The sequence below is a fragment of the Girardinichthys multiradiatus genome, chromosome 24, assembly GCF_021462225.1.
Source record: "Girardinichthys multiradiatus isolate DD_20200921_A chromosome 24, DD_fGirMul_XY1, whole genome shotgun sequence".
Lineage (NCBI taxonomy): Eukaryota > Metazoa > Chordata > Actinopteri > Cyprinodontiformes > Goodeidae > Girardinichthys > Girardinichthys multiradiatus.
In genome coordinates, this window is record NC_061816.1 from 12,831,298 (window position 1) to 12,844,799 (window position 13,502).

The following is a 13,502-nucleotide window of genomic DNA, read 5'->3' on the forward strand; positions in this document are numbered from 1 at the left end:
TTGTGCAAAACACATGTTATGATCTAATTAAACTAAACTTGATGTTTTGGGCAATAATTCCAAAAGGTATGTCTGGCGCAAAACCAGCACTGAACATTACTGGTGGCAGCATCATGCTCTGGGCTTACTTTTTGTCAGATGGAACAGTGTTGACGGTTGAATTTAATTATGAACAGCTCCAATTATCATTTGTCTGGTAGCTAAAGATCAAGAGCCTCACCTTGAGTCAAACACCCATATTCACATCGGACGAATTTCATGAGAGGGACATTAACGTTCGCAAACGGCCTAGCTACAGTCCAGAACTGAATCTGTCAGAAGATACGGGCATTTGAGAGAGGATTCTAACAGATATGTTTTTCAGTTTAATTGTACAAGACATGTGTCACATTATATGTGGAGAAAATTTTGAAATTATTTATCATGGTCTCATTTTTTGTATCAATTTTGAGTGCTACTAGAGCTTTAACTTATATACCAGAAACATTCAGTCCTGACAAAAGTAAAGATTGCCATGTTGTTGTATCACCCTGTAAAACTTTTCCCTCAAGAGACCCCTGCTGGTGCATTCAATTTTCTTTATTTTTTTTTCTCCCAGAGCATTTAAGTTTTTAATCTACTTGGCACATGCTTTCTACCTGGAAGCATTTAAACGCTCTCTGATGCATTAAAGCTGTTGACGGCTCCATCTGAGCTTAAACAAATAAAGCGTTTGGCTCGGCTCTACATTGTTCCGTCCTCTGTCCCTGAGCATACTGCCGTCAGCTTGCTAAACTTCCCTCTGCAATAACATCGCCTGTCGCAGACATTTAAGAGATAAGGAAAACCAGGCAACGGAAGAAGCCATTTGTCAACTCAAAGCAAATCAGACTCCACAAAGCGCATGCATCTTTCAAACAAAACATGACTGCTGTAAATGCACATTCCATATTAGGCATGCAGTGCACATATCTCTGCTGCACAAGACCAGAGTACGCATCAAAATGCAGAGATGAACACTCACAAGTAGATGAAGCAAATTGATTAATTGCGATTAGCTATTCTTCAGGCCCAGCATGACATTTATTACATACATTCAAAAAGCTGAATTTTTTTACCAGAGCCAAGAGTAATACATAAGATATGTGCCTACATTTAACTGTGGATGAAAAAATTCTGAATTAATCGTGAACATTGTCATATATACTAAAAAACAAAAATAAATAATAAATGTGTTTTACTAGGGTATTTATTGAATATTTCCCAGTATACAGAGAGCTTACAAGGCAAATGAGGTCTGAGGGGTTTCTGCCTGGACAACAATCCTGAGCTTGCTGCACATGACTGGGCAGTGATCCCAGACATGAAAAGGAAAAGTGGGAGTGATGGTGGAAGTGTTCTGAGCAGGAGGTGATGTTATAAATAACAGACTGTCCCGGTACACACGCCGAGGGGCTGCAGTGAAGCGTTTTGTTTGTGTTGCACTTCCTTTCCTGTCGTATAACGCAGTGACAGAGAAAATACATTGAGCTCTATATAACTTTTAAATATAAGCTGTTTATATATATTTATTGTCAGCGTCCCACCTCATGACTTGTAATATTAACCTACGCTTTGTTGGCAAATCTCTTCTTAGATTGTGAGGACAGCCCTTTTCAGGTGACCCCACAGAGTTTCCTCTTGACTAATACACTACCTTCCAGAACTTTAGGTTTCCTGTCATGAAGTAATTTTTTTCTTCTTTTAAATATATGCATCGACTCACTGCCATGTTTCCCAGCAGACAACTGATGGGTTAAAATGTCCCATCTGTTACAGTGGGACCATATTTAAGTAAGTGGCTTTTGGGTTTCGGATGTCAAAAAGCATACTAGTGTAAACATGCAGAGGCAAGCACCATGTCATAACCTCATTAAATGTAAATGCTGCTTAAACAGTCTGGGCATCTGCATTAAGCTATTAAAGCATCGCTTGGTTACACATTAGCACATCAAAATATCTGTTTAGTGAACAGATGATAGATTAACACCACAAATTTGCACATAGTGTAGTTCATTGACCGGGTCACATGTCCAAATACGAGTAAGAAAACAGATGAACCAACTCCAGCACTCTAGTAAATGGTATTTCAAGTGAGAACAACATCTGTTTCATTGAATCCTCGAATAAATCGCAAAGAGCAACTGAATGAAGTAGGAGAACAAGAACTAGCTGAGAATATTAAGTAGAAATCACACTGATGAAGGCTAACAACTAACTTCCTTGCTAGTCTGGTTGGCAGGCATCACTGCTATTTCCTCTGCATGACCCAGAGGAATTTACTTGAATTTCCATGTGATCGGAAGGAAAAGGAGTACAACTACAGACTGAAAACCTGGCAGGACATCAGCATGTGACCCGCTTGGCCTCCAGACCCCTCCCGTCTGACCTACCCAATCAGAGTGGAAACATCTTGTGGCGTGGCAGGAACAGAGGTGGAGGAGGGTTTTAAGAATTAATAAAGTTGGAAGTCTTAAGTACATGCACCAGACTTCCCAACCTATATTTGACTACAGTAAAAAGAGATTTAGCTACCAACACCGATGACAATGTATGCTTGTTATTCAGAAGAAACCAAACAGAAAATGGTAAATTTCATTATAATCAAAGAATATCAAAGGAAGTCTGTAGTACCTCAGAGTGTAATTATGGTGTTATATAGATGTTTAATGAGATCACAAATGCAGAACAGAAGGTTAGCCATGGTATTTAGTGAAGGTGTAGAAAACATGCAACTTCAGAGGAATATGAGAAGTTGACAAATAAATACATCCATCCATCTTTCCTCGCTCCATCCATTCATCATTTTGTCAGTCTGACTATCAACCTGTCCATCCATCTCTCCATCTTATCAGCTAAATTCATTTGCCCAACATCAATCCACCAGTCTGCTGGCCATCTGTCTACCCACCATCAATCCACCCATTCAACAAAGGAGAGATTTCACCAATTCTTTGGTCTCCAACCAGTCACCTGGCACCATATCTCTCAGGACAAAATTCTTTTAGAGAAACTGATTTCAGCTCCCCCATAGAATATAGAAATATGCATTTCAAACCCTCAATTATCCTTGAGAAGGTTTAAGTCCAGTGCTTAAGATACTTATTTCTCGTTAAACATTATTTAGAACAAAGAGGATGACTACGGATTTGTGACATGACATCTGAAATGAATCAGGATGAAAAGCAGATTCATTTGAATTTACTGTATCAGCAGCTGCTGAGTCAACAGTCAGATATTTGGAATATCTGTTGCTGAAAAACCAGGAACAGCAGGGGGTACAGATTGTAAGAAAATTAGTCCATATCTGTCTCTCTGTCAAATTTCATTTGACTTCCTTCCCTGGGCCACATGTTTCCTCACCAATAATCCATCACCTCCTTCCAGTTATCCTTAAACAATGACGCTGCAATCTAGCGCTCCTGCAATCCCAAAGTTCACTGCTGACAGGCAGCTGTACGGGTCACTGTGTACAGGGAGAAAATGAGACAAAAGTGCAAACTTATGTCTACATTGGTCCTCCTCTGTGTGGGCAGATTCAGTTCACATGAGCTGTTTATTTTGATGTGTTATTAATAATAAAGACATCTCAAAATGTCAGTAAAATGTTTTTTTCTAATAATAAAGATACATATTTTATGTCAGTAGTATAGACAAAACTTTTGTTGCATCAATTTGTTAGGGTTTCACTCTTTCAACAGGACAATTACATTAAATGCGATGTATAGCAGTGATCCAAAATGAAACTTTAAAATGTTGCAAACATTGTAGTCATTGCTGTAATCTTAATTACGTATGAGGGACCAAAAATGACAAAATGAAAAATAAATATGTAAACAAATAAATACACATATAAATAAATAAATACACATATAAATGTATAAATACATAAATTAATATATATAAAAATAAATAAATACACATATAAATGTATTTATCTATTTATTCATTTATTTTCTCCTTTTTGTGCATTTATACATTTATCTATTTATTCATTCATTTATTTATAAATCTTTTCATTTATTTATTCATACATTCATTTATTTCTACCTTTATTTATTTCTGCACTTCTGTCTCCATATGTTAATGAGGTGGATGGTTCTAACATTTGTCTTCAGCACCATTGGTTAGAATTGTGTGTATGATCCTGCTGCTACTGCCTGGACTCCGGTACCGAAGTTCTTTTGGTAGGCACGACGGAGGGTTCTCTTACAGCCATTGCCAATGATTTAAGGTCATTGGCAAATGATATTGACCAAAATGACTACCTCCATTTTTGTTTTGCACGGGTCAATGGTACAAAAATGACATAAAATCTATTTAAGTATATTTTCTTAAAGTAAGAGTTGAAGTATGATCAAGATAAAGTGATCTATGTGTGTTATGAGTTTGTTGGCACTACAACATGCTATAGTGACGTTATTGACCATTTTATGCATATTTTACTGAATATTTGGCTATTTAGGCTATAGTCTTTGGGAAATTCAAAATTTTTTTAAGTATTAATTTGCAATCCAAGAAATGTAGTATGAAAACGTGAGATCACATACACATACAATGATTTTAATGACAATACACCTCTCCTTGGCGACTTTATTGAATATTTCTCCATCATATTTTTCTGATGTCGCAATTTGCAGACGGTCCCTGCGCATTTGAGGAGCAGTGAGCTCTGCATAGAGGCCAATGCAAGTCTCCCAGCGCGGTGTTAGGCTCGTTTTGAGGAAAATACGATTGTAGCTCACTGTCTGCCTTGCTGTGGTTGCAGAGAGGTGTTGATTTTCAAGAGGCAATGTTCCGCTGATGAGTTATTGATCCGGAAAAGCCAAATCTGTGAATATCTTTCTAACTTTACCGAAGTAAGTTGGCGGCCAACTTCCTCCAGACTGTCCAATATAGTGGAGTCAACCTCCACATCCATCTCAGCTTGGAGCTGATTGAAATCCTCCATGACCTGTGCAAAACGAACATGGAGGTTGTCATTTTGGTCAATATCATTTGCCAATGACCTTAAATCATTGGCAATGGCTGTAAGAGAACCGTCCATCGTGCCTACCAAAAGAACTTCGGTACCGGAGTCTATTAGCAGCAGGATCATACACACAATTCTAACCAATGGTGCTGAAGGCAAATGTTAGAACCATCCACCTCATTAACATACGGAGACAGAAATGCAGAAATAAATAAATGTGGAAATGTAGAAATACAGAAATAAATGTAGCAAGAAATAAATAAAGGTATAAATAAATGAATGTATGAATAAATGTATAAATGAAAAAATGTATAAATAAATGAATAATACATAAATGTATAAATGCACAAAAAGGAGAAAATAAATGAATAAATAGATAAATAAATACATTTATATGTGTATTTATTTATTTTTATATTTATTAATTTATGCATTTATATATTTAAGTGTATTTATTTATTTTTATATTTATTCATTTATGCATTTATATATTTATATGTGTATTTATTTATTTACATATTTATTTTTCATTTTGTCATTTTTGGTCCCTCATAATTACGCTGTTCAGTTAGTAGATAGCAAGTATGGCTAGGCTATGGGTATGACGGTATGCAAATGTTTTAAAAATGGAAACCAAAGAATGCCACATGTCAGTCTCAAGGTGACACATTTTATTGGACCAGCATCTTACCAACGTTTGCAAAGCACCCCCACACTCATAAAGCCATACTTCCTAGCACACAGCTAGCTAAAGCCTCTCAATCCATGATATAATCTCTATAGGTGCTCAGTAATTACAAGGTCCTGGGTTCATCCTGGCTTGGAAATACCTCGTCTTTACGTAATGTTCAGTGATCAAGATTACAACAGAGCAGCTATGAAGACCATGACTGAGAGCCAGACATTGCCCCCATTAGCGATTTCATTGGGATATGATGGTAGGAAACAAAATTGAAAATTACATGACATTTTTAATCAAATTAAAACACGACTAGAAATAGCCCCCACTTCGTTTGCCAAATAGCACTTCGGGAACAAATTCATCTTGAATCCTTCTATACCGATTTCCAGGTCAGCTTGATTGGGGGCACAAAACTAGCATGTTGTTTGCAAATACAGATTGATAATTCAGACAAAATAGTTTCGCCGTTAGAGTTGTTTTCTTGAAATAACGGTCTGGTTTCTAAAAACTCACTTTTCATAATCTTGTACCATTTTTTTTATACAATAACCACCAATGTTGTCACTAATGTCTTTAATATGCTGTAAGGAAAGTATAAATTTGGTAAGTAATATTTCCTCCTCCTGCAACTTACTGCCATAGTAACACCAAATCCCTTTTTGATTGGCTGCTATGTGTTTAATGATTGCTCCTTTACCGGAGGCCTCTGCAGCCGAGAAACTGTATTTTTGGAAGACAAACAAACCAAACTTAAGCTTTTGGTCATTAAAAAACTGGACCCATCCGAGTCAAGAGACCAGCAGGTCGCACAATTGTTTATTTTTGAGTAAAACTCTTCAAAGGCTGTGTGTTCCAAAGGAGACAGTTTTTCCGGACAACCTAACCTGGTTTTGAAAAGAGAAGTGGCAGCTGCATAGTTTGGACCAAAGTGGTCTTTCATCTATCCTTTTGCTGGTGGTCTGATACCGAAATTGTACAAATTATCCTGGTGCTTCAGAAACTTTTGGTTATCTTGTTTATTTCTTCCCCTGTTTTAATCGTGCCTCTTTACATTTACATAGGTAATAAAAATCTGAACTAGACCAACTTTCCTCTCAACACATTGGAGTCCGATTCTTAATTAGGTCATTTATCTGCTTTAATTTGTATAGAAAATAGTGCTTGTCTTTTCATTAACTCTTCATATTTCAGTTTGTCCTAATTCCTTTAATTTTTAGATATCAATAGCGATTAGCCATAAATTAATTAATCTTGGATCTGTAGAACTGTAAGACTTTCAATATTCTTTCAATACATATTAATGATAATATAAGAAATATTGCATTCTACTTTGTAAATGCAATCATTACTCAATGGGAAGGTTTTATTCTAGCTAATTAATTTTATTGACAAGGTATGAGACTGAAATGATTTTGATATCCAATCAGATTAGTTGGGTAATGAGGACAAGTATCTTTGTTTCTAATCAACATTAAGGCTGGAAAACTAGCATACTTTTCAGAAATCTGTTCTGTTTCTGATTTAAGTAATATCCTTTAAACTGATATTAATGTTATTACATTTTTACTGAGTATGTTTGTAAAATTTTAATCCAACAAAGTTAAACATGAGTGGGGGGCACAACTGGCATGTTTTAGACTTTTCTGATTAGGATGGTGACACCGTAATTAATTATAATACATTTTAGAAAACAAAACCCACGTATGCTTGATTTGCAATGAACTGCGTAATGTTATGTACATAAGTCAACTAAACAAAGACTATCAAAAAGTGAGATCTGCATACATTTCTAATCTCCTTTAAGAATCTAACAATAACTCCTATAATAATATCCCTAAATGTTTCAATAACAAAATCCAAACTGAAAAAGCCCCAAAACTCCAGCTAGGTGGTCCTAAAGATGTCAATCCAATATGAACAACCCAAACAAGCAGATCCAAAAAAAAAAAAAAGGACTTAACTTACTGGAAAGCTGTTACCATTCCCTGCTCATCATCATCATCACACGGCTCCATCGTTTCTTCCGGGCAATGAAGGAATAATGGGTCGGTGTGAGTGGGATGGAAGCCCCAGCCCCACTACTGCTACAATGCTCAGAACATTGGAGAAAGAGCTGCTTCCCTCCTCACAGAGTCTAACTCCTCCGGTGAAAAAAAAAAAAAAATCCACCAACTCTGAATCTCTTAAAAAAAAAATCTCCAAACTCAATTTTCTCAGTGCATGCATGTGTACGTGTGTGTATGTCTCAGGGTGTTCTTTTTTTCCCCCCATTTCTAGTTTGGTGCCAAATGTTCCAGCTTAGCAATGCTGTGCAGCACCGCTGGTGATGGATTTAGTCGGGGCATCTGGGCCAGCGGGGATAAACTCCATTCACACACAAACACATGTACACACGCATACCTACCGGAGAGACAGCACACAGAGTGTCACAGAACAGAAGGAACAATCCTGAGAGGACCTCCCCCCACACACCGCTTCATCAGGAAGATCACACAGCTTGCAGAATGTGGACAAATGTTTGCAAAGATGTGTGCCAACTTTATAGGTAAACACTCAAACTGGACATGAGGATATGACGTACTGTGAGAAAGTATTTGCATCGCCACATATTTCCTTAGCTTTTGCTTTGTCATATATTTTGCTGTCTTTAAATGATTATATATATATGAAGAAAAAAAGCTATCCAAACCAACCGAGACCTATGTGAAAATTAAACTGCTCCCTTATCATAATAACTAGTTGTGGAGGAAATTTGACCCACTGTTCTTTGCAGAATTGTTTTAATTTAATCACACTGAAGGGCTTTTGAGCATGAATGGATATTCAATGCAATGCCACGGCACTGCAGTTGGATTTCAGCTTAGGCATTAACTAGGCAACTCCAAAACCTTAATTAGTTTTTTTCTGAACTATTTAGAGGTGTGTTCTCTTGAACATTGTCCTACTTGCACAACCCAAGTGCACTTGAGTTAAAGGTCACCTTCATGATTTTCAGGTAGAGAGCAAATTTCAGGATTCCATTAATTACGGCATCTCATTCTGGTCAGAATAAGGCAAAGCAGGCACACAGCATCACACGACCACCGATATGTTTGCCTGTTGGCACAATGTTTATCTAAAAAGCTGTGTTATTTTAACACCAGATGTAATAGGATCCATCTTCTAAAATGTCCATTTTTATCAACAGTCCACAGAGTATTTCCCCTAAAGTTTAGGGGATCATCAATATTTATTTGCTAAATGTGGGACAATGTGTTCTTGTTGATCAGCAGTGCTTTTGGTCTTGGAACTCTCCAATGGATCCCGCTTTTGCTCAGACTTTGTAACTGTTGAATCATGGACACTGAGCTTAACTGAGGCAAGTGAGGTCTGCAGAGCTTTATATGTTGTTCTGGTTTCTTTCTTGACCTCCTAGATGAGTTGCTGATGGACTCTTAAAGTAATTTTAGTAGGAAGGTTTACCGCTGTTCCATGTGTTGGGACCCACAGCCATGGATACAACATTAAACTCCGGTACGGACTTTTCTGGAACTTTCAAAATGAAGTGCATTAACCTTCTTCCGGCACAGCCAGGAAACAGGATAACTGTGGACTTCCTGTGACGCCACTACCCAAATAAAAGCACAGCTGTTGCTACATCTGCCCTCTTCCAGACGGCCTTCGAAAGGGACCGGATAGGGGAGACAAGCGCGCTGATGTCTCTTTGCTGGCAAACAGACATAAACTCTTCAACTGGATCCAAGGATGTCATATGATCATCGATTATAGGCAAAGGTAAGTACGAATGAAATACTGTATGTGTATCTGGTATTTTCATTCATGAACGGGGAAATTAAGGTGTAAGAGTAGCTTACTTTTTCTCTGAGGCCTGCAGAAGCAAATTGTCCCAGAGAAGTTCCCTACAGAGACACGGTCTCTATGAAGCCGAGTGGAGCGGTCTCCCAGTCTGGAAGGAAGACAGCAGAGACCGCATCACCGTGTTAACGTGCAGTGTGGTTGGCGGACACAACGAGCCATTTTTCATCCACAGCTGGAGGTTAGCGGGAAGCTAACCCTTTGTTCACAGAGCACCTTCAACCCCCAAAGCTAAGGAGGTTAGCTGTAGCTAACCATTGTTCACTGTGGATACCTCCTTCAAACTTCATCGTCGCTTGGACAACATTCCTCACCACAGTTCATGAGGTTAAGTGTTTGGGCAGAGCAGAAAAATAATAGAAAGATTTAGATTGAAATGATCTAAACGTTTTTCATCTTATGAAGTTTGGTTTTGTTTGTGTGAAACTCGCCTATCTTAGTGCTAGCAGGCTATCTGCAGCACACGTGCTCAGTTTGTGTTCTGTGTTTTTAAAGTTAAGTCAAACTTTACTTCAAGGGTGATTTTAAACACAGAAGATTGATCATAACGTGCCGTCCGTGCTTATCCATTTTAACCCTTATATTAACCGAGGTATTTTAAAGGTAGGTGTTTGTTTCTGGTGCTAAGCTATCAGCTTCTTTTGTTAGCTCAACGGCTAACCGGTAAGAACACGTGCTTGCTACTAAAGAGTATTTAACAGAAAGGTTGTTAGTTTTCAAGCTAGTGAATAATAGTCCCTAAACATTATTTCACTAAATCTGATAACTAAGTAAACACCATTAAGCCCCATTTCTCCAGAATAATTTGGCTCTTTTCCAAAATACTCCCTTAATAATATTTCTTCGAATATTATTTCAATAACTAAAGGCAGCTAATGAGACACCGTAGAGAATTAGTCATCCAGAAGGTTGGTTTTATTCAGCAGGTCAATATTTAAAACATTATTTTATCTGCATTGTGAATGGTTGTCTAAAGGTATGATGATTATTTCCTAAGTTGGTTCCAAGACTAACTTAACTTCATTTCCAGATTCTTCAAGATAATCCTTGGTTCTCAAACATAAACATTGCATGGTTATGTTGTATCAACCTTTTCAGTCATGGTTTTCAATCATCTTTAATCAACTTGTTTATATTGTACATAGCTCATTAATCTTCCCTATTCTTTAATTCTGCTTGGTAGTTTAGTTGGATTGTTTTAGCATAGTAAAGAGTTTGTTGATTGAAATATGTTTGACTTTTAGTTTACTTTTTTTTGTTACTAAATTCTTGTATTTTAAGAAATTGTGTGAATTCATTCCATATATGTGCAGAGTTTATGCTGTTTAATAATGTCAGAGCTCGACTCACACCTTTCTATTTTGTCCTAATACCATCGCCTTACTGGGCTGGTATTCACAGGACAACCCTTAACAGACCGAAATATTATTTGATAAAATATTAATATTAAATAATATTCTTAGATTAATAATCACACCACATGCTTTCTCCTTTTGTGGAGAATGGGTCTCTCTGTGGTCCACTAGAGTCCCAAAGCATTAGAAATGGCTTTCTAACGCTTTCTAGACTTTGTTTCATATCTGTCCTCAAATCTCTTCAGATAGGAGCATGCTGTGTTGCATTGTGAGATATTTTAGCCTACATCATGTTGTTAGGTTCTATTTAATTCTTGATTCTGTTGGTCTGACAGTAATCCAGTCTTGGTGTGGCTTGGGGATTTGAATAATAAAACTCTTGTATACACAGATTATTAAGGAGCAATTTCATTTTCACATAGGTCTAGGTTTGTTTATCATAGCTTTTTTCCCTTTAATATATAAAACTATCATTTGAAAACTGCATTTTGTATTTACTCAAGTTACAATGACTTAAAACATGCAAGTGCAACACAAAACGCAAAAACAGAAGAAATGCCTCAGTACTCACAGCAGTGTGCATCTGTATCTCCAGAACGTATCTTTAAACTACAGTTCAAGGTTTTGTGTTTAAAATATAGGTTACAGCACCACAAAAATAGTGTATTTTAAATGTGTGTTCAAGTTTGCATGTCAACGTAAGAATCGGTGATTATGAGTCAGTCCTCTCATAACAGCAAAAGCAGAATGAGATTAAAGCAGCAACAAAGAACACAATAACAAAAGGAAACAACATAATAGCACACCTGTCCATGCTGACTGCTGGAACTAATATCTGCTGGGGTGGACAGGGAAAACAAACATGTAAACCTCACATGATCTAACCTGCCCTTTTTTTTTTTTTGGTCTTTGTTCCTTTTTTATTAATAGGATGACAGAAAAGAGTGGGATTTTGTTTAAATCAAAAGGAAAATTGTCTCCCTATCAAAGTACATGTAGGCTGACCTTCCTTAAACATTGATCTCAGAAAATGTGACCTTCATGAACACAGCCAAAGCAGTTATTTTAAATGCTGCTTTAAGACATTCTTAAATGTTTTTGTATTAAATGTTTTCTACGCATCTCCTCAGGTTATACTTTAGCAAAGTTCATCTTACACTGAGTCAGCCTTGTGTACAGTCCGCAGAACTGTAAGTTCAGAAAATTGAACTGTAAGGTCCAATAAAGTATCCTCCAAGCATCTTGTAGTTCCAGAAAAGTAACCTGTAAGTATATGAAAAACACCCTGGATGTCCTATAGCTTGCAACTTGTATATTTCATTACTGTAACCTGTAAGTTTCATGAAGTAACCTGTTGATTGTGTTTCAGGAATCCAACCTGTACCTGGAAAGTACCCTGCATGGAGCGCTCCTGGATGTCCTGGAATGCAATCTTTAAATTCCAGGAACGTAACCTGTACGTTTCAGGAGAGGAAGCAGTGAGTTCCAGGAAAGTATCCAGGAAATAATGGAAAATGGAGTCAGAATTTACCCTTTTAGTTGCATAAAAGGAAAGTAAGAATAATGAAATAACCTATGAATTTTGGGAGATTTACCTTTATGTTACACAAATGTAACCTGCAACCATCTACCCTGCAAGTCCTGGAATCCAAACTGAAAACCCTGAAAAGAGTAAGTTGCAGGAAAGTAATATGTCAGCTCCGGAAAAATAACCTGTAGTTTCCAGAAGTGTAATGTGGAATTACATGGAGGCAACCTGGATGCTCTGGAATGCAATCTGTAAACTCCCGGAAATGAACCTGTATGTTTCGGCAATGTAACCATGAAGCACCTGCAAAGATTCCTGGATACCTGGGAAAACGCCTTGTACATTTCAGGAACCGAGCCTACACATTTCAACAAATTACAATAGAAGTACGAACGAAAGTACCCTTATCGTCCCAACCAGTACAGGAACGGTATGGGACGGTAGCTTGTAAATTGCAGATAAGTACCACAAAACACGACCAAAACAAAAAAACCTGGCTTTCAAGTTCAGTGTAAGGGAGCTCCATTCGAAACCAAATGAGAGGTTGTCTGGTAGGGAAACCTCCTGCTAACAACTGAGCCTTGGTGTCTATTGAAAAGATCTGAGTTTACAAACAGACACAATTATTCAAGAAGAGGCAGTAAAGAATCTAACTTAGTACTCAAACTGTATAATGACTGCAAAATGCAAGATAACTTGACATTTCAAGGCCAGATATATTTTATCTTTTTATTCACCTTCGCAGCAGTAAATAGACCCTGGCTGATTAATAAATTATATTATTGATTCTATTGGGTATTCATTCTTGTCCATCTTTCTATTTTAACTGAGATATATTAATGTAAAGAAAGAGAAATGTTTATAGGAATCTCTTATTTCTTCTTCTTATTTGAAACAGAAAACTTCCTAGATAGGAAGTATTTGCTTCTTCAGATTGATTTTCTTCTGAGGCATTATGAGACCGACTGATTTATAAACATTAATGTAATTAAATTGAGTTTAAAGCCCCTACATAATTTCCACAAATTGAAGCTTCCTCTGAAATTCCCTGAAAGACCAAACTATTTACAGCTTTGCTTCAGATGAAACGAT

At 37.1% G+C, this 13,502-nt stretch overlaps 1 long non-coding RNA gene across 1 annotated transcript; it reads left to right on the forward strand.

The window, feature by feature from the left end:
* Positions 1 to 7,328: 7,328 nt before the first annotated feature.
* Positions 7,329 to 13,198, forward strand: LOC124861857. Its single transcript, XR_007036772.1, has 2 exons — positions 7,329 to 8,217; positions 12,252 to 13,198. It is a non-coding gene; the product is annotated as an uncharacterized LOC124861857 (long non-coding RNA).
* Positions 13,199 to 13,502: the final 304 nt, after the last annotated feature.